The 22563-nt window shown below is 41.1% G+C and overlaps 1 protein-coding gene across 2 annotated transcripts in view; it reads left to right on the top strand.

Moving 5' to 3' along the window:
* The window catches only part of ISM1 (isthmin 1), a 92557-nt gene that overhangs the window by 2974 nt on the left and 67020 nt on the right, over positions 1–22563 (top strand). Inside the window, exon 2 of one of the 2 annotated variants that reach the window (XM_069547119.1) lies at positions 417–576. The exons of the other annotated variant lie outside the window; for it this stretch is intronic. The gene's annotated coding sequence lies outside the window, so the exon portion shown is untranslated. The remainder of the gene's footprint in view (positions 1–416; positions 577–22563) is intronic. 2 annotated transcript variants of the gene reach the window in all.

The raw sequence follows: 22563 nt of genomic DNA on the forward strand, positions 1-22563 counted from the left end.
AAAGCAAGGTGATCTTTACACAGGAATGTAAAACCGGGAATGAAAAAGAATGCACCCCAGAGCCTTTTAACCTTTGAACATCTTTTAACCTGGGAACATTTCTGAAAATGTCCTAATTTTGTGAGGTCCTCTCCTCTTCTCCTGTGAAAGCCTGACCCAATCTCTTTGGGGAAATTGACGACACCCCCATTCTATAGATGGTGGTACACCCACCCACTGTAATACTGGGAACAGTGCCTAATATCTTCAAGAATTCTGGAAGTCACATTCTATACATGATGCTTTCTTTCCTCATGGACTCATGAAAAGCTGTAAAAATGATGTTCTATGGAAAAGTAAATTTGGCAGATTTTTTTATGAGGTGTGTGCTATCATTAGAATAACCTAGGCTTGGCCTTTTCCCTTTGAATGTTAAGGCGATGAGAGAAGCAGCTGGTGGAAGTGGCCACTGCAAAGGGGAAGTGGATTAAATTCTCGAAAGAGCCCGGGGCTGAAGAACTATCCCAGCAGAGCAGAAGAAATGGGAGATTTAGAAAGAACAAGGCTCCTAGGAGTAGCTTGAGTCCCAAGTAGCTGGTAATCCATCAGCTTTCAGCTTATCTTGTAATCGTGTTTGGTTATTCTGTCCACTCAATTAACTTATTCAGGCAGATTGATGAATTTAACAGTCTAGTTTATAATTTTACTCTCTTTTGTAATTTGTTATTATGAAAGTTTTATATTCTTCCTGATTAAAGTTATTCCTTTGGTCCTCTGACTCTCAACAGTTTTACCATTCAACTGAAGAGAGTGTATTCTGCCAAGTGAGGAGGTCTGCAAAATACACTTATTAGTCTGTGGTTTTCAGGGTTCGGGATGTGAATTCACTGGTAGCAGGTATATTTGGAAACAAAACTGTGGGCACCATATTCTGTATGTTTACTGGTGATGTTTAACCCATCTTAAACTGCATTTGAACTTAAATGTGTTGGCTGTGGAATAGCTTAAGCTGCTAAAAACCATCCTTTGCAATCCAAAAGTTTATCAGTCTTTATGTTACATTATTTTTATCACTGCTTAAGATATTCTAAAATATGAGGTTGGAGTCAGAAAGACACAATGGTAGCTCTATTTACTCAAACTGTAGTATATCGGGGAATATTTATTATTTTTTAAACTGGGGTATTTTAGTTGTTTTCAGCATTGTGTTAGTTTCTGCTCTACAGTGAAGTGACTCAGCTATATGTACACATATATCCCCTCCTTTTTGGATTTCCCTCCTATTTAGTTCATCATAGCACACTGAGTAGAGTTCCGTGCTGCACAGCAAGCTCTCGTTAGTTATTTATTTTATACAGAGTAGTGGATATATGTCCATCTCGATCTCCCAATTCATCCCTCCCCCCTTTTCCCCCTTGGTGTCCATGTATTTGTTGAAGGTCAAGTGTAGTATTTGTTCTCACCAGTTTAATATTTGGGAACATTTGCAAGAGATGCACCTTTGTTTAAGATCTGACATCAAGGGCATCGAATAGAACAGAAGTCAGAATAACAATAGTAGCTGCTGCTGCCGCTGCTGCTAAGTCGCTTCAGTCGTGTCTGACTCTGTGCGACCCCATAGACGGCAGCCCATCAGGCTCCCCCGTCCCCGGGATTCTCCAGGCAAGAACACTGGGAGTGGGTTGCCATTTCCTTCTCCAGTGCATGAAAGTGAAAAGTGAAAGGGAAGTCGCTCAGTCGTGTCCGACTCTTCGCGACCCCATGGACTGCAGCCCGCCAGGCTCCTCCATCCATGGGATTTTCCAGGCAAGAGTACTGGAGTGGGGTGCCATTGCCTTCTCCAACAGTAGTAGCTAAGATCTGTCAAATGTCTTTTATGTGTCATGCGCTATTCTTAGCACTTCTCACATGTTTTCTTTTTAAATCCTCACAAAAATCTCATGAGTTAAGCAATATTGTTATCCCTATTTCAAATGAAAAAACTAAGGTTAGGTAACTTGACCTGAGGTTGCAGAGCCAGAAGCTGCTTAATTTGTTGTTATCTTATGAGTATAAAAACCTTTGAAGAATATTTGTGTTCCAAGTTCTTGATAAAGTTATGCTGGCTACAAAAGGGTAACAATTTACATTATCAAACACATCTTGACAGTCTTACTGTGTCAAATATGAACATATTTATCTTCATTATGTATATATTCATACATACACACACATAAACATGACTAACCATGGGTTTTGTTTTGTTTTGTTTTTTGGTATTTTCAACATGCTATGCTGTGCACAGAGTTGGACATGACTGAAGCGACTTAGCAGCAGCAGTAGCAGCATGCTGTGCTAAGTCACTTCAGTCATGTCCAACTCTTTGCAACCCCGTGGACTGTAGCCCGCCAGGCTCTTCTGTCCATGGGATTCTCCAGGCAAAAATACTGGAGTGGGTTGCCATGCCCTCCTCCAGAGTTTCAACATACTAGGAGATATATTTTTGACTTTGTGACTCTCTGTGTACTGTTAGGTATGCTGTTATGAGGCAGTAACATAATGCTGTTTCTATTGGTTATGTGGCTCATAATAATAATAAATAAGAATGTTAGTCTTTATACTGTTTTCAGTATTTTAAAATATAAGAAATTTTACAGTTGTCTGTAACAGCTATATAAAAATGCACAGAAAAATCAGTTTTTTCACTTTTGAATGAAATCTTATCTCTTCTTGTCTCATGTTGATCAGATACTCAGATTAGCTCTTTCATATGTCTTTAATTGATAAATAGTAATAAAACAACTATACGTAATCAAAAGCAGCCTAGAAGACAAAATATCCCACAAAAGAACCACAGGCAATGATAATAATAACTATATCCCTTTAACGTATGTTAGTCACTCAGTCCACTCCAGTATTCTTGCCTAGAGAATCCGGTGGACAGAGGAGTCTGGAGGGCGGCTGTCCATAGGGTCGCACAGAGTCGGACACAACTGAAGTGACTTAGCATGCATGCATGCATGCATTGGAGAAGGAAATGGCAACCCTCTCTAGTATTATTGTTGGGAGAATCCCAGGGACAGAGTAGCCTGGTGGGCCGCCATCTATGGGGTCACACAGAGTCGGACATGACTGAAGCGACTTAGCAGCAGCAGCAGTCACTCAGTCATGTCTGACTCTTTGCAACTGTATTGACTAGAGCCCACCAGGCTTCTCTGTCCATGGAATTCTCCAGGCAAGAATACTGGAGTGGGTAACCATTCCCTTCTCCAGAAGATCTTCCTGACCCAAGGATCAAACCCAGGTCTCCCTCATTGCAGGCAGATTCTTTACCATCTGAACCAGAAGGGAAATTCAAATGAGTGCTTCTCTACTAAAGCTCAGGTTCAGAATCATGAATTTTTATAGATTTTACATAGTAAAGCTAGAATTCATTCAAACAATGTGATTTAAGAAAGTGTTCGAAATCATCAAACTAATCATTTTTGCAATAATATTAAAGCAAGCCAAACTCTGAAATGTAACTAAATGTTTTTGTTCTCTAACTTCTAACCCCCATCATCCATCTACTTGTCTTCAATAAAACAATTTAGTATCTTGTACTCACTGCTTCAGTCAAGAGTTGATCTGAGCTATAAATAGCAGTAAAAGCAAAAGCAACATTTATTTGTACTTAATCCTGTCCCATCACTTCATGGGAAATAGATGGGGAAACAGTGGAAACAGTGTCAGACTTTATTTTTGGGGGCTCCAAAATCACTGCAGATGGTGACTGCAGCCATGAAATTAAAAGACGCTTACTCCTTAGAAGAAAAGTTATGATCAACCTAGATAGCATATTCAAAAGCAGAGACATTTCTTTGCCAAATAAGGTCTGTCTAGTCAAGGCTATGGTTTTTCCAGTAGTCATGTATGGATGTGAGAGTTGGGCTGTGAAGAAGGCTGAACGCCAAAGAATTGATGCTTTTGAACTGTGGTGTTGGAGAAGACTCTTGAGAGTCCCTTGGACTGCAAGGAGATCCAACCAGTCCATCCTAAAGGAGATCAGCCCTGGGTGTTCTTTGGAAGGAATGATGCTAAAGCTGAAACTCCAGTACTTTGGCCACATCATGCGAAGAGTTGACTCATTGGAAAAGACTTTGATGCTGGGAGGGATTGGGGGCAGGAGGAGAAGGGGACGACAGAGGATGAGATGGCTGGATGGCATCACTGACTCAATGGACATGAATCTGAGTGAACTCCGGGAGTTGGTGATGGACAGGGAGGCCTGGCGTTCTGTGATTCATGGGGTCGCAAAGAGTCGGACACGACTGAGCGACTGAACTGAACTGAATGCTACTGAGTTTCTTTACAGTGACCCTATGAGATAGATAGTATATATATCCTCATTTCACAGATGAGGAAATTGGGACCCACAGAGATTTGAATAACTTATGCAAGGTCATACAACCATGATGGGCAGGGCCAGGATTCAGACCCAGGCAGGCTGGAGTTTTTCTTCCAGTCCATGACAAGACTCCTCCAGCTCTGATTCAAGTCAACAACCTTTGTGTTTCTTATTTTGTGACTTGCCTTGCCCATTTTCCAGGTAGACTGTGTTCTCTTATCTCAGGAATTCTTTTTAAATTATGGCTAACTGGCTCCACCGTCCCTGGGATTCTCCAGACAAGAACACTGGAGTGGGTTGCCATTTCCTTCTCCAATGCGTGAAAGTGAAAAGTGAAAGTGAAATCGCTCAGTCGTGTCCAACTCTTAGCGACCCCATGGACTGCAGCCCACCGGGCTCCTCCATCCATGGGATTTTCCAGTCAAGAGTACTGGAGTGGGGTGCCATTGCCTTCTCCAACTTAACTATTACTACATAATAAATCATCCCAAAACACAGTGGCTTAAAACAGCCACATTTTGTTTGCTCGTGAGTTCATGTCAGCAGTTTGCCCTGGGCTCTGTGGGTGGCTCTTCTGCGGCTCTTGCCTAGGCTTACTCAGCTGGCTATCGCCTTCTGTTGGCTTGACATGGGCTAGGTAGTCTAGAGGACCTCAATCATACGTTTGATAGTTGGTGTTTGCTGTCACCTATGCTCTTTCCTCATCCTCAAGGAAGTTATCCTGCATATCTTTGCATGGTGGACTCAGAGCAGCCAGAGAGAAAAAGCAGAAACTGCAAGGCCTCTTGATGAACTTTATAGGAAAGTGAAAGTCATCAGTCATATCCGACTCTTTCGACCCCATAGACTATACAGTCCGTGGAATTCTCCAGGCCAGAATACTGGAGTGGGTAGCCTTTCCCTTCTCCATGGGATCTTCCCAGCCCAGGGATCAAACACAGGTCTCCCACATTGCAGGTGGATTCTTTACCAGCTAAGCCACAAGGGAAGGCCAAGAATACTGGAGTGGGTAGCTTCTCCCTTCTCCAGGGGATCTTCCCAACCCAGGAATTGAACCAGGGTCTTCTGCATTGCAGGTGGATTCTTTACCAACTGAGCTATCAGGGAAGCCCAATTCAACTTCAGCCTCATTTTACTGATTAAACAAATCACTGAATCAGCTTAGATTCTAAGGGACCGGAAATTGACTCCTCTTGATGGGAGGACCAGCAATGTTCAGGGATGGGAGGAGTCACTGTGGCTATCTTTGCAAAATGCTGACCATATTGACCTTTTAGGTCAGAGACTGCAAATGCTGAACCACTCTTGTATTCATCTTTTAACATTGTTTATGCTGCCTTTGGTCATGCAGAAACTTTCTATTCTAAGTGTAATCTACTCTGGATCATTTCTCACATAACTTTGGATTTTCAAGCCTTACTCAAGAGAGAGTTCCTCAAATAAGGATTGTCAGAATATTGAAATGTATTTTATTCTAGTGTTTTTTAGTGTTTTTGTTGTTCTTGTTTAGAACTACAACTTACTTTGAAGTTATTTGTGGGTTTAAGATAAAGGTAAAACTTTGATGTTTGTTAAATAGCCACTTGTCCTATCATATTTTTTAAATATTTCATTCTATATTTGTTAATACAAAATACCATTTTTAACATATACTAAACTTTTCATATATACATTACTGGGATATACATGCATACATATATATATATATATATACATATACAAGAAACAAATATCTTGTATATACATATACAAAAAACAAATGTTTCTTGACATTCATTTTTCTATTAATGTTTTATATAACACTATACTTTTTTTAATTTTTATTTTTACTTTATTTTACTTTACAATACTGTATTGGTTATGCCATACATTGACATGAATCCACCACGGGTGTACATGAGTTCCCAATCCTGAACCCCCCTCCCACCTCCCACTCCATATCATCTCTCTGGATCATCCCGGTGCACCAGCCCCAAGCATCCTGTATCCTTTTATTTCATGTAGTCTCATAGTATGTTTTAATAGGGAATATATACTTTGATTAAAATTTTTCCTTAGAAATTCTTATAAAATATCTATTTTCAAACAGATTTAAGAGTTATTTTGTTTAAAAACTCACTGAGCTTTTAATGAGAATTGCTATATATATTTGGGGGAGGATAAACTGAAAAGAATTGAAAATTTTATAATATTATCCTCTCTTTCAGGACATGGTTTAAGCTTCTCTATTTCTTGAGTGAAGCTTTACAGCTTTCTTCATCTTTCTTTTCACATTTCTTTTGACAAGCTGTTTTCAAGGTTTGGCTGCTATTGTAAATTTTTCATTTTATTTTCTGTTATGTTCTCCAATTCATTAGTTTTAGAATCTAGGAAAGCTATACTTAGCAATATGCGCTTACAGTTTTCTCGGTGTATGCATGAGAGCTAGCAATATCCATTTCTGGAGTAATATCATTGTGGTTTCATGGTGTGCATTAGAAACCCTTTTTTGTTCACTTTAGCACTTAAGTAATAAGAATTATCTATTTCTTATAAGATTGTTAGAATTCACTCATTGTTAGCCCTCTTGGGTTTGGCACCTCTTTGACTGAGATCACTGATTAATGTTCCATGGTATTCCTTGGTCAACAGCCTAATCAGATACTATAACTTTTCTCTAGTCATTTTTGATCATTTATACTTTCTCAAATATCATATGTTTTATTGGATTTTTACTCTATCAGTATAAAGTTTTATATAATACATGCATCAGTTCAGTTCAGTTCAGTCGCTCAGTCGTGTCCGACTCTTTGCGACCCCATGAATCGCAGCACGCCAGGCCTCCCTGTCCATCACCAACTCCCAGAGTTCACTCAGACTCATGTCCATCGAGTCCGTGATGCCATCCAGCCATCTCATCCTCTGTCGTCCCCTTCTCCTCCTGCCCCCAATCCCTCCCAGCATCAGAGTCTTTTCCAAAGAGTCAACTCTTCGCCTGAGGGGGCCAAAGTACGACTACATGCTCTTTGTGATGGTGTTAGTTAGGGTTAGTCGCTCAGTCGTGCCCGACTCTTTGCGACCCCATGGACTGCAGTCTACCAGGCTCCTCTGTCCATGAGATTTTCCAGGCAAGGATACTGGAATGGGTTGCCATTCCCTTCTCCAGGGGATCTTCCCAACCTAGGGATTGAACCTGGGTCTCCTGCACTGCAGGCAGATTCTTTACTGACTGAGCTACAAGGGAAGCCCCTAAATATCTTTATAAGACCTATCAAGTCACGGTGGTTAATTATATTGTGAAAACACTTCATCTTGATTTACTTATTGTTTACTTAATCTGCTTATTCCTCAAATAATTTAATTACATTCTGGCCCTACCACTGTGCATTTTTCTGTTCTCCTTATTATCCATGAAGTTTTGCTTTATTTGTTTAGAATCCATGGTGTTAGGAGATAAAACATCTTTTTTGGTGGGTTTTTGGGGGGGTGAGGGGGAGCAGTTTAGTGGCTTTCAGGATCTTAGTTCTCCTTCCAGACCAGGGATTGAACTCATGGCCTCCTCAGTGAAAGCAAGAGTCTTAACCACTGGACCACCAGGGAATTCCCTGGTGGTTATATTTTTGTCAAGGTGAAATTCCTCATACATCTTTTTATTGACTTTTCAACATGTTTTGATAGTAATTTTGCATCTCTTGCTTATTTTTTTTCCTCTTGCCATTCATTGGGTATCTTTTTCCAACCTTTATTTTCAGGCTTTCTCTCTCCTTTTTGTTTAAATATCTCTTATTAATAACCAATAGCCAGTTTTTTTTGTCATGTAATAGATCAATGAATGTAACCCACCTGTATTTATTGTGATTACTAATAGATCTGAAGATATGTTTTCAGTTTTATTAAGTGTTTTCAAATTTTCTTCATTTTGCCTCCCACCTTCCAATTTATCTATGTGAACTTTGGCAAGAGAGTTAGCCTAGGTCTAAATGTCCTCATCTGTTAAATAGGTATACAAAAACTATTTCCTTGTGTTGTAAGAATTATAACACTGAATGCATGTAAGTGCTCTGTTAGAGCTTGGCACTTAAACATTTAATGGCACCCCACTCCAGTACTTTTGCCTGGAAAGTCCCATGGACGGAGGAGCTTGGTGGGCTACAGTCCATGGGGTCGCTAGAGTCAGGCACGATTGAGCGACTTCGCTTTCAATTTTCACTTTCCATTTTCATGCGTTGGAGAAGGAAATGGCAACCCACTCCAGTGTTCTTGCCTGGGGAGTCCCAGGGACAGGGTAGCCTGGTGGGCTGCCGTCTATGGGGTCACACAGAGTCGGACATGACAGAAGCGACTTAGCAGCAGTAGCAGCAAGTATTTAAATATTATTTACTTAGTTTATTATTCCTCAAGTTTGGAAAGGGTTTATCTCTCCAATTCTTAACATTTAGCAAATAGATTTGAAATCATACTTTTCTATCAATGTTGAGACTCAATGAGTATTTATAATATAACCTAAACTTTCCCTAGTGGCTCAGACAGTAAAGAATCTGCCTCCAATGCAGGAGACTTAGGTTCAATCCCTGGATTGGAAAGATTCCTGGAGAAGGGAATGGCAACCCACTCCAGTATTCTTGCCTGGAGAATTGCGTGGAGAGAGGAGCCTGTTGGGCTACAGTCTGGGGGGTCACAAAGAGTCGGACATGACTGAGTGACTTTCACTAAACTTTCCCAAAACAAGATTCTAACATGCCATTTCTTTCTCTTATCTCTCTCAAATTTTAATCATATTATCTGAATATTTAGTGCTAGGTTATTCATTTTTCTTTCCATTTCTAATATCTTCCTTCTTTCTTTCATTACTTTTCATTTTTGCTGTCTTAGGAATAATTTCTTAGCAGTAGTATAATTCTCCCAATCATTATTTAGACTTAAAGATTTTTTTTTAAATTTGTCTCCTGCTGCTGCTTCTGGAATTTCATATATTCATCTTTTATTTTGCTGGAATACATTCTCAAAAAGTTCTCTCGGAAAGGTTTTATCAAAAGATAAACTCTTAGGCGCTCCCTGGAGGTTTAGTGGCTAGGACTTAGCAATCTCACTGCCTGGGCCCCGGGTATAACCCCTGGTTAGGGGACTAAGATCCTGAAAGCTGTGTGGTGTGGCCAAAAGAAACAATAAAAAAGATAAACTCTCAGATTCTAAAATTTTAAGTACATCTTTATGTGCTTCTCACACTTAAATGCTAATTTGGCTGTTAGTTTTTTTCTATCTTGTTTCCCCTCAGAATTTTGAAGATGTAATGCAAGTTTTTTTTGTAGCATCTCATGTTTCAGTGAAAAGTCTGATGCTTTTTCTTTGAAGGTGATTTTTTAAGTGGAAGCTTTTAGGGTTTTTCTTTTTGTTAATAATGCTCAGAAATTTAATTAGCTTGTGCTCAAAATTAGGGCCTTTGTTGTTAGTCCTCTTCAGCATGTGGTGGGTGCTTTCAATCTGAATCCTCAAGTTTCTCTTCAGCCTGAGAAAGTTGCTTTAGTAATTTCTTTGCTTATTTCCAATGTCCTTGTATTCACCTTCTGGAACTCCTGGTAGACTTTGACATTAATGTTAGGATTTCAAAATCGAACGGTCTTCCACTTCGCTAATGTTTTTCTCTTTGCATTTTTCTAATGCATTTTACATCTTGGCCTAATCTTCCAGCTTTGGCAGCCCTAGCGCTAGTCCTTTCTCTGTTTATCCGTTTCCTGTCCTTACCCTTTTCACCCAACTTCTGTAGCTTCTTCTCTTTTCTTCCCTTCTTTTCTCTTCCTTCCCTCCTCCCCTCCTCTCCTCCTTCGCTTTTTTCTCTCTCTACATATTTAAAACATTTTTAATGATGAATAATTTACATACAATAAAATGAATGCATCTTAAAGATTCAGTTCCATTTTTGACAATTATATATACCTATATAACTGCTATCAAAATTAGATACAGAACATCTCCATCGCCCCCAAAAGTCTCCTAGTGCACCTTTGTAGGCAATTTACCCCCCACCCCCATAAGCAACCAGTGTCTTACTCTTATCACCATGAACTAGTTTGCCTCTTTTAAATCTTCACGTAGATGGAATTGTATGGTGTGCGTGTGTGTGTGTGTGTGTGTATGTGTCTGGGTTTGTTTTGCTTAACATATTATTTTTGATATTCATTTTTGTTGCTGTGTACACCAGTAAGTTTCTCTTCTTTATTGTTAAGGGGTATTCCATTGTATAACTATCCCACAATTAATTTATCCATTTCCCCATTGATGGTCATTTGGGTTGTTTCCAATGGTTTGGATAGTTACTGTAAATAAGATCATGTTAACTTTTTTGTACAATCCAGGACATAGGTTTTCATTTCTAATACTTGCTAGTGAAACTGACACAGGCTCTATTCTTTACGTTGCTATGGGAATTCCTCTGAAGAAACTCGCTGCTTCTGGCAATCTTTCTCTCACTTTCTCAACTCTGTAATGTTTCACGTTCAATTGGGTACCATCTGTTTCATATCTGCCTGAAATCATTCCTTCTTCTGTAGACGCTCCCTCTCAGCTTTCCAATTCTGTTGGGAATTTATTCTTCTATTTCATCTTCTTTCTCAGTAGAATTTAGAGAAGGAAAGTAAGTAAATGAAAATACCCAGTCTCCACCTTGAATTGAAACACTGTAATTTTATTTTTCTCTTTTATTTTCCAGTATACAAACCAGAAGAAAGTTCTATTATTTGTGCAGCCCCTTCATTCATTGTTTCCCAGCCATGTTCTAAAAGGCATTGATGTTGAGGCTCAGAAGTCATGAGAACTATCCATTCAATTAAGAAGAATCTATTGTGTTTTTAAAGTCTCCAAAAGAAAGAATATATATATTATATATATATATTATATATATATATATAAAATTGAAGTATAATTGACTTACAATGTTTCAGATGCACAGCAAGGTGATTTGGTTATACAAATACATATATATCATTTTTGAAATTATTTTCCATCATAGATTATTACAAGATATTAACTGTAGTTCCCTGTGCTATACAGTAAACCTTTGTTGCTTGTTGTGTATCTATTTTTTAATTATAAATCTAGCATTCTATTCAGACTAAGTCAAACAAGTAGAATCAAACTGTCATAATTTTTTAGTTAGGCAAAAATTCACATTTTCAAATATATATATATTATCCATATTTATATATGTATACAAAAACTTTTCTCCTACACTTGATGAAGTCCTGAGAAAGAACATCAAAAAAAAAAAAAAAGAGATGGAGAAATTGGAGACAATAAATGAAATGGGAGCACTGAATTTGAAATAGAAACAGTGAAACAAACTAGCTAAACGATCATCATATAGCCCATTTGTTTTTTTTTGTTTTTTTTTTTTTTTAATTTTTAGTTTTTTATTTTTTAAATTTTAAAATCTTTAATTGTTTCATGCATTCCCAAACATGAACCCCCCTCCCACCTCCCTCCCCAGAACATCTTTCTGGGTCATCCCCATGCACCAGCCCCAAGCATGCTGCATCCTGCGTCAGACATAGACTGGCGATTCAATTCACATGATAGTATACATGTTAGAATGTCATTCTCCCAAATCATCCCACCCTCTCCCTCTCCCTCTGAGTCCAAAAGTCCGTTATACACATCTGTGTCTCTTTCCCTGTCTTGCATACAGGGTCGTCATTGCCATCTTCCTAAATTCCATATATATGTGTTAGTATACTGTATTGGTGTTTTTCTTTCTGGCTTACTTCACTCTGTATAATCGGTTCCAGTTTCATCCATCTCATCAGAACTGATTCAAATGAATTCTTTTTAACGGCTGAGTAATACTCCATTGTGTATATGTACCACAGCTTTCTTATCCATTCATCTGCTGATGGACATCTAGGTTGTTTCCATGTCCTGGCTATTATAAACAGTGCTGCGATGAACATTGGGGTACATGTGTCTCTTTCAATTCTGGTTTCCTCGGTGTGTATGCCCAGAAGTGGGATTGCTGGGTCATAAGGTAGTTCTATTTGCAATTTTTTAAGGAATCTCCACACTGTTCTCCATAGTGGCTGTACTAGTTTGCATTCCCACCAACAGTGTAGGAGGGTTCCCTTTTCTCCACACCCTCTCCAGCATTTATTGCTTGCAGATTTTTGGATCGCAGCCATTCTGACTGGTGTGAAGTGGTACCTCATTGTGGTTTTGATTTGCATTTCTCTAATAATGAGTGATGTTGAGCATCTTTTCATGTGTTTGTTAGCCATCCGTATGTCTTCTTTGGAGAAATGTCTATTTAGTTCTTTGGCCCATTTTTTGATTGGGTCGTTTATTTTTCTGGAGTTGAGCTGCATAAGTTGCTTGTATATTTTTGAGATTAGTTGTTTGTCAGTTGCTTCATTTGCTATTATTTTCTCCCATTCAGATGGCTGTCTTTTCACCTTGCTTATATTTTCCTTTGTTGTGCAGAAGCTTTTAATTTTAATTAGATCCCATTTGTTTATTTTTGCTTTTATTTCCAGCATTCTGGGAGGTGGATCATAGAGGATCCTGCTGTGATTTATGTCTGAGAGTGTTTTGCTTATGTTCTCCTCTAGGAATTTTATAGTTTCTGATCTTACATTTAGATCTTTAATCCATTTTGAGTTTATTTTTGTGTGCGGTGTTAGAAAGTGATCTAGTTTCATTCTTTTACAAGTGGTTGACCAGTTTTCCCAGCACCACTTGTTAAAGAGATTGTCTTTACTCCATTGTATATTCTTGCCTCCTTTGTCAAAGATAAGGTGTCCATATGTGTGTGGATTTATCTCTGGGCTTTCTATTTTGTTCCATTGATCTATATGTCTGTCTTTGTGCCAGTACCATACTGTCTTGATGACTGTGGCTTTGTAGTAGAGCCTGAAGTCAGGCAAGTTGATTCCTCCAGTTCCATTCTTCTTTCTCAAGATTGCTTTGGCTATTCGAGGTTTTTTGTATTTCCATACAAAGCTTGAAATTATTTGTTCTAGTTCTGTGAAAAATGTGGCTGGTAGCTTGATAGGGATTGCATTGAATTTGTAAATTGCTTTGGGTAGTATACTCATTTTCACTATATTGATTCTTCCAATCCATGAGCATGGTATATTTCTCCATCTATTAGTGTCCTCTTTGATTTCTTTCATCAGTGTTTTAGCCCATTTGTTTTTAAACATGACTGCTCATTACAAACATATCTGGCGAAAAAAAGCAATACCTGAGTATTCGTATTTTTCAAAAAAATTTCACGATAATTCTGACATGCATCTGGATTTTAAAAAGTGATTATAGGTTTTTCTATGAGACCCTAGTTTTGGTGATATAGAGTTCTATTATTTTTCTGTTGACCAATCATGATACAGTGGTATAAAGTGAGTAATAGTTACATAATCACAATAGTCAAAGATGTTTATCAGTTTTCACAATCAATAGCCAGTCAAAAAATAGAAAATAATTACAATTGCAAGCCATAACAGAAACATGATTAACAACAGTATAAAATAATCACTAAATATTTGGGAGAGTCAAGCAGAGTGATGTGGTAAGTGGAAGTGCATACACACACGTTTTCATCCACCCAGCCAGTCTGTGTCTTTTGGTTGGTGCATGTAATTCATTTATGCTTAAGGTAATGATTGATATGTATGATCCTATTACTGTTTTCTTGTTTTGGTCTTATTTTCTGTAGGTCTTTTCCTTTTCCTTGTGTTCCCTGCCTAGAGAAGTTCCTTTAGCATTTGTTGTAAAGCTGGTTTGGTGGTGCTGAATTCTCTTAACTTTTGCTTATCTGGAAAGCTTTTGATTTCTCCATCAGAAGCAGAGTCTTTCTGGGTAGAGTGTTCTTGGTTGTAGGTTCTTCCCTTCATCACTTTAAATATATCATGCCATTTCCTTCTGGTTTGTACAGTTTCTGATGAGAAATTAGCTGATAGCCTGATGGGAGTTTCCTTGTATGTTGTCACTTTTCCCTTGTTGCTTTTAATATTTTATCTCTGTATTTAATTTTTGTCAGTTTGATTACTATGTGTCTCGGTGTGTTCCTCCTTGGGTTCATCCTGCCTGGGACTCTCTGTGCTTCTTGAACTTGGTTGACTATATCCTTTCCCATATTTGGGAAATTTTCAGCTATTATCTCTTCAAATACTTTCTCAGGCCCTTTCTCTCATTCTTCTCCTTCTGGGACCCCTATAATGCGAATGTTGGTGCCTTTAATGTTGTCCCAGAGGTCTCTTAGGCTGTCTTCATTTTTCATTCTTTTTTCTGTATTTTGTGCTGTGGCAGTGATTTCTACCATTTTGTGCTCCAGGTCATTGATCTGTTCTTCTGCCTCAGTTTTTCTGCTGTTGATTCCTACTAGTATATCATTCATCTCTGTTTATTTGTTCTTTAGTTCTTCTGGTCTTTGGTAAACATTTCTTGCACCCTCCCGTTCTTTGCCTCCATTCTTTTCCCGAGATCCTGGATCATCTTCACTATCATTATACTAAATTCTGTTTTTGGAAGGTTGCCTATTTCCACTTCATTTAGTTGTTTTTCTGGGATTTTATCTTGTCCCTTCATCTGGGACATAACTTTCTCCTTTTTCATTATGGTTAACTTTCTGTAATATGTTTTGTGAGACGGTGCTTCTTCTTGCTTCTTCTGTCTGCCCTCTGATGGCTGAGGCCAAGAGGCTTGTGGAACCTTCTTGATGGGAGGGGTTGGCGATGGGAAAAACTGGGTCTTGCTCTGGTGGGCAGGGCCTTGCTCAGTAAAGCTTTAATCCAATTATCTGCTGATGGGTGGGGTTACTCTCCCTCCCTGGTAGTTGTTTGGCCTGAGGCATCAAAGCCCTGGGGTCTACCAGCTCTATGGTAGGGTTAATGGTGAAGTCCAAGAGGGTTTACGCCAGGGGGTATCTTCCAGCATCCCCATCCCTGTGGTGAGCCCCTGCCGACCCACAGGAGGCCACAGGAGGCCCTCCAATACTAGCAGGTAGTGGTGGTTCAGTCTCTTGTGGAGACACTGCTCCTCTTCTCTGGGTCTTGGTGCTGCAAACTTTTGTTTGTGCTCTCCAAGACTGGAGTCTCTGGTTCCCCAGCCCTCTGGAAGGCCTATAATCAAATGCTGCTCACCCTCAAGGCCAGATTTGCTGGGGATTCCCAGTCCCTTTGTCAGATCCCCAGGCTGGGAAGCCTGACGTGGGGTTCAAAATGTTCACAACAGTGCAAGAACTTCTTTGATATGATTATTCGCTAATCTGTGGTTGCCCACCTGGTGGGTATAGGATTTGATTTTATTGTGATTGCACCCCTCCTAATGTCTCACTGAGGCTTCTTCTTTGTCTTGGGATGTGGAGTACCTTTTTTCTGGTGGGTTCCAGTGTCCTCCTATTGATGGCTGTTCAACAGCTAGTTGCAGTTTTGGTGCTCTCGTAGGAGGAGATGAGGACGTGTCCTTCTACTCTGCAATCTTGATCTGGAAGCCTGTACAAGTACGTTTTTACAGCCGTCAGTGACCAAATATTTTTTTCTCTGCTGTGTCCTTTAAATCTTTTCTGACACATCTTAATATCATGTTTGTGCTTCTTTTCCCAGTATTCATTCCCTTTTCGAGAAACATCTCATGCAGGACTTGAAGGTTATTATTTAATAGGTCTTCTCCACATTTGATTATCTCAGTTTTTAACTTGTCTTCACTGATCTAATTTTACAATATTTTAATGGTGTATGTGATCCTCTTATTTCTCTTTCACCTGCGGACATATATGACCTTGGCTCAGGATTCTATGATTCACAATGGAAAGGGTGGTGATGAAGCCCCTTTCTTCAGTGACAGCTAAGGGTACCTCACTGTCTGTACTCATTCTTCAAAAGGCAGATTATTCAAGGGCTGGGACTGGGATGTCAACTTAGTTCCCAGGACTGAATGCAGTGAGGTTGAAGAAACAGCAAGGGAGCGTGTTACTGAAAAAGAAAAACTCATTTTGCATTTTATTTAAACCTTGTCTGCACTACTCTTCCATAAGAACGTCATAAGAAGCCCTAGACGTAAATGATATGAAGCTTAATTCCTTTCTTTCTGTGGTGTGCCAGTGCAAATGTTGGGAGGAGTGCAATGCGAAGAGGGTAGATGTGCCAGCGCCAGTGCCTCTCCTTGGACAACCACTCACTGCCCGTCCCGCTCCCTGACCTGATCAGGTAGCCTTGCGGCTCTTCCCCTTCCCCGCCCTCTTTCCCTTTCTCCTACCAGAGCTTCCCGGGGATATCTCCCAAGGACCACTTGCTCTTTGTCTCAGGGTTTTCTTCTGGAAGAAACTAAACTAAACAAAGTGAAGTCGCTCAGTTGTGTCCAACTCTTTGCCACCGCATGGACTGTAGCCCACCAGGCTCCTCCCTCCATGGGATTCTCCAGGCAAGAGCATTGGAGTGGGTTGCCATTTCCTTCTCCAAGGGATCTTCCCGACCCAGGGATCGAACCTGGGTCTCCCGCGTTCCAGGCAGAGGCTTTAACCTCTGAGCCACCAGAGAAGCCCCAAACTAAACAAAGCAGTACTCAAACCTCAGCCGTGGGATCACTGGCCATTTCTTCAGGTGCAGGAAGATGTACAGTGTGGAGTTTCCATGAGGTGCCTGCTGTTTCTTGCTGTTGATAACCAGGCTGAAGTCTGTTCACCTCAGAAAGGCATGTACAGTGGCAGCAACAGAATCAAACCATGCCATCCCCTTCCAGAGCAGCTGGGAAGAGCGGAGTTCCGAAATCATAGGAATGGGAAAGGTCAGGCCTAGGCAGAGCACGTGAATGGCTCGTGTATAGAGAGACGACTGTTGTTTTCCTCAGGAGAGCCTCGTCCCGCGCTTGTTTGCCGTTTTAGGTGGGAGGATGGTTGGGAAGCCCTCAAGGGTGTGTGAGAGCACCTTCTAATGCCTGAAAAAGGTAGTGGTCACGGTTCCTGGGTACATGCAGCTTTGCATCAGCTCTCTAGGCACAGACCAGCATGTGTCACTGGAAAGTTGTTTCTGTAAACTGAGTAGAAGTGAAAACACCAGGTTCACTCCTCCTTCCTGTTGAACTGACCCAGGCACGTCTTAGGAAACCCAGTCATCTCACACAGAGCACTGTCTCCGGCTGATGCACCTCCATCAGACAGCAGCACTCCTGGGCCCACCTTCCCCAGAAGGAACAGCGCGGCAGGGTCAAAGGAGCAGGAGAATTTCAGCTTCGTGTCTGGGGCTCGGGGCTGCCAGACTCACAGTCTGGAGCACCTCGATCCCAGATGTGCAGCAGAAGTGACCCTGGAAAAGGCAGGTCGACTGTGAATTCAAGAGGCTGCTTCCTGCTGTACGCCTCATCTCTATTTTTGAAAATAATAAGGTGTGGCTAGAACCTATATGAAGCGTCTCGGGGAGGGGGGCTGGAAATGATGTCATAGGTCACCCAGGTGCTACCTTACTCCCACCAGCATCAAGAGAGAGAATTCATGGCAAAGCCAAGGAAACAAAGCACATGCCTTGGCTCCCAGCCACCTCTTAGAGATTGTGATGAGGAGACAACAAGGAGGACAAGGGCAGTTGTGTTATTATTTGTTAAAAATACTGTTTTATTAAGGTGTAGTTGGCATACAATGAACTGTGCATACTCAAAGTGAACAGAGAGGAGTTGACACCTGTGAAACCATCACCACCATCAAGATGATGAATAAATCTACCATCTCTGAAAGCTTCTTTGTGTTCCTTGGGGATTCCTCCTTCATTCCTCAGGAACCCCCACCACTGATCTGCCTTCTGTCACTATGGATCAGGTTTTACACTTCTTAGAGTTTTACCTAAGCAGACTGGTACTCAGTGTACAGCATGGGGCGCTCTTTTGCTCACCATGATGACTCTGGGATGCATCCATGTTGTTTGGTGCATAAGCGTTTGATCCTTTTATTGCCAGTTGGTAGTCCAAGGTATGTGTATACAATAAGCTTTTCCACTCACCCAGTGAAGCATGTTGAGGTTGTTTCCAACTCGGGCCTATTAAAATAAGGATGCTGTGAGTGTTTGGATATAAGTCCTTGCATCGTGAACATATGCTTTCATTTCTCTTGTATGAATTCTTAGAGGCAGACTAGCTGGGTATATGTTTAGCTTACTTAAAATTGTGGCAATCTTTTTTTAAACTTTTTTGAGGGAATATGATTGTGTTACAATATAGTGTTAGTTTCTGCTGTGCAACAAAGTAAATAAGCTGTACGTATATGAATATCCCCTCCCTCTTGGTCTCCTTTCCACCCTTCCCCATCCCAGCCCTCTATGTTGTCACAGAGGACCAAGATGAGTTTCCTGTGCCTTATAGCAGGTTCCCACTAGCTATCTGTTTTACACATTGTTATATATATATATATATATATATATATATATATATATATATATATATATAAGCTTCCCAGGTGGCACTAGTGGCAAAGAACTTGCTGCCCAATGCAGGAGATATAAGAAATGAGGTTTCAATCCCTGGGTTGAGAAGATCCCATGTAGGAGGGCATGACAATTCACTCTAGTATTCTTGCCTGGAAAACTGCCATGGACAGAGGAACCTGGTGGGCTACAGTCCATAGCATTACAAAATGACACGACTGAAGCAACTTAGTACACACGCAATCAGTGTAATATATACATGTAATATATATGTGTGTAATATATATGTCGATCCTAATATTCTGATTTGTCCCATGCTCCCTAAAAAATAATAAATAAATAAATAATAATAAAATTGTGGCAATCTTTTACAGGCACTCACATAACATGTTTAGGATCTATAAAACCCAGGACACTGTTAGAAAACAAGAGAATTTGGCAGTTTAGTTGCAGGATGGTATCTTCCTACAGCTAATACACAAGCGTATAATCCATAATTATGGAAAACTGAAGGAAGAGGAGAAGATACTGTTTCCTTGGAAAGAATTCTCCTACCTTTTCAGGATTCTCCAAATCAAAAGTTTCAGGGTGCTCAATCCTCCAGGTGAGCATGGTTGCTGCTGGTGGTGATGGCAGTGGTAGAAAGAAATAGTTGCTGGACAAGAACCAGTTGGAAAAGTCTCCTAGCAGGAGGCTTGACTTCCTCTGTAAGCTGCTGTTTGATGTTCCCTTCATCTTCTTGTCCTGATGCCCTGCCTGACTGGAAGTTAACAGAACCAGAAATAGATTTGTATCTCCTGCCTGGAGACGCAATTACATTGTGACTTGGAAATCTGGTATTGGTTATGAGCAAAATGAACTGGAAGCCAGGTTTACTGCTGGAAATCTTCAAATTTCAGGAAGGACCAAAATTCAAAAGGGGAGATCTCATTAAGTGTTTCTAATGCTTAGCCCACGAAAAAGGCTGCAGGAATGTTAACATGAGCTGACCCTCTGGCCACGCTGGACATGAGGAGAGTGATGACTCTTAGAAACCCACAGAGGATTCTTGCTAGAGGGCAAGGACTATTCTTTACTGACACATAAGGTGGCCCGTCCACTGCCCCAAGGGACATGGAGCACTTGTGACTTGCAGGTACAGGTGAGAAGCTAGGGGTGATTTCTCCACACTTGCACCAACGGTGTGGTGCGTGGAGCAGCAGCAACAGTGTCTCCTGGGAACTCATTAGGAAATAAGAATCTCAGGCCCCACCCAGAATGACTGAACCAGGATCTTCAATTTAATCAGGGCCCCTGGTGAATCACATGCCTGTTACAGATTAAGAAGCTCTGGTCAAGATGCATGCTTTTCTTGCAAGTTGCAAGTCCTCAGAAGCACTCAGGACAGATCAGATATTATTTAGCTATTGCCCAATTGAGCGTCACAACAAACTACCCCAAACCTCAGTGGCCTGTAAAAATAAGCATGTATTCTCACGCTTGTGGGTCTGTGGGTTACTGGGGCTCAGTAGATCTAGGCAGGCTGGGCTCCAGGCTAAGGCTTGGGTCTGGGTTTCTTCCTGCATCTCCCAGACTTACACAACTAGCAGGCTACCTACCCTGCACTCCTCTCATGGTGTTGAAAAATCACAGAAAGGCAGAGGCAAGCCCGAAGGACAAGTACACTCCAGCCTTTGCTTAGATCACATCTGTTAGCATCCTGTTGGCCAAAACTCTTCACAAAGCCCAACAGAGTGGCCAAAGGCTTTGGATTTGTTTCAGTTCTTCCTCTGCTTCTCATGTGTGTGCCTTCAGCAAAAGTCTCACACTTCTCTGCGCTTCTGTGTCCTGTTCAGTAAATGGGATAGTAAAAGTGGTATCCATGAGAGGTTATAACATTGAAAGGACCATCCTTGGTGCATAAGGACACAGCAACCCATGAATCTGGTGCTACAGAGCAGCATGACCCTGGACAAGTCACTTCAACTCTGTGCATTTCATTCTCCTTATCTAAAAGTAGACTGAAAATGAAGTCGCTCAGTCATGTCCAACTCTTTGCAATCCCATGGACTGTAGCCTCCCAGGCTCCTTCGTCCATGGGATTTTCCAGGCAAGAGTACTGGAATGGAGTGCCATTGCCTTCTCCAGGGGATCTTCCCAACTCAGGGGTTGAACCCAGGTCTCCCACATTGCAGGCGGACGCTTTACCCTCTAAGCCACCAGGGAAGCCCTAAAAATAAATAAAAATAGACATCCTAATGGGATAATTATACTGATTTTTAAACTTTATCTTCCAACATGGTGACAATGATGCTGATGGTGATATAAAAGCTAACCTTCAGCATTTACACTGTGCCAAGAGCAGAATACATGACAACTTTGTATGTATTTGCACCTTTAATTCTCACAACAGCCCAGTGAAGATTCTCTCCCACTTTGCAGCTGAGGAAATGTGGACTGTAGCCCACCAGGCTCTTCTGTCCATGGAATTCTCCAGGCAAGAACACTGGAATGGGTAGTCATGCCCTTCTCCAGGGGATCTTCCCAACCCAGGGATCGAACCTAGGTCTCCTGTACTGCAGGCGGATTCGTTACCATCTGAGCCACCAGGGAGTGGGGCCTGCAGGATCCTGCCTCTGAGAAACCAGACCCGGAAAGGCCACGGGTCGCTCAGTCCATACTGGATTCCACCAAAAGTGATTTCTGAGTCAAGAGACATACGCTTCTCTCTTTCCATCTTCCTCTGCCTGGTCTCTCTTGTGCAGTTTCACTGCTTAAAACTGTGTGCTTCGTGGTGGGGGTGGGAGTGTGCCCACAGATATATTATTCATCACCCATGGGCTTTAACAACCGAAGCCAGCAATACCTTTGTAGGGTGTCCCTTATGAAGGGGCACCCTTTCCTGCCTTCCTTTCTCAGATATAACAAGAGAAACAGGCAGACCTGGGGACAAGAGTTTTGCCAGCTCTCTGAGCTGTATATTCTGCTTTCCAATTACAGTTTCTGGCCAGAAGACTCTTTTCCTTGTGACTAATCAGATTCTTCCCTTTCCTTGGTGTGTCACAAAGACCTTTTCCTCAAGGTCTTCTGAGGAGAGAGTGGTCAGGAATTTTTAAGTGTTTCCCATAGTTGAGAGGAGGATCATACTTCCTTTCCTGGTTGTGGCATTACACGGCTAATATCTAATCAGCTTGTGGGCCACCGTGGTTCTAGATCTTTCTCTGCCACCCTTCCCATGTCTCTGACAGCCCTGTACCCCCAGTGAATCTTACCCTTTGTTTTGCTTTGCTCCTGACAGAACTTGTCTCGTACTTTGGATATGTTCTGTAGTACCCTATCCCTTCTCTCTTTGCTCCCCAAACGTTGGGTTGGGACCAGTCTCATGTCAACGATCTTAATAGCTTAGTAACTTTGTGATTGTCACAGAATTGAGCACTGACTAGGTTGATGGCTTCGACAGAAAAACAAATAAAACTTTAAAAGAAATGACCACTAGAAGTGCGAAATCACTATATTATCTCACAGAACAGCAAAATGGAGACAAAAACTGAAGACTGCTGGCAAGAATGTGGAGCACCTACAGGGAACACAAACAGATGGGAACACTTTGGAAAACTGTTTTTCCAGAGTGCAGCTAAGACAGAATATATATGTACCCTCTGACCCAGCGATCCCATCCTGGGTCTAATCCCCGCAGAAATGTATTTATCCGTGGACTCAAAAACCTGAACAAGAATCCTCATAGCAGCACTAGTTAAAATAGCCCCAAACTGGAAAGACCCAAAGTGCCTGTCCACAGGAGGATGGGTAATAAGGCAGTAAGTGCACACACCGGGGAAGAGCAAACAGCTGCACACAACAGGTACA

The sequence above is a fragment of the Ovis canadensis genome, chromosome 13 (assembly GCF_042477335.2).
Source record: "Ovis canadensis isolate MfBH-ARS-UI-01 breed Bighorn chromosome 13, ARS-UI_OviCan_v2, whole genome shotgun sequence".
Lineage (NCBI taxonomy): Eukaryota > Metazoa > Chordata > Mammalia > Artiodactyla > Bovidae > Ovis > Ovis canadensis.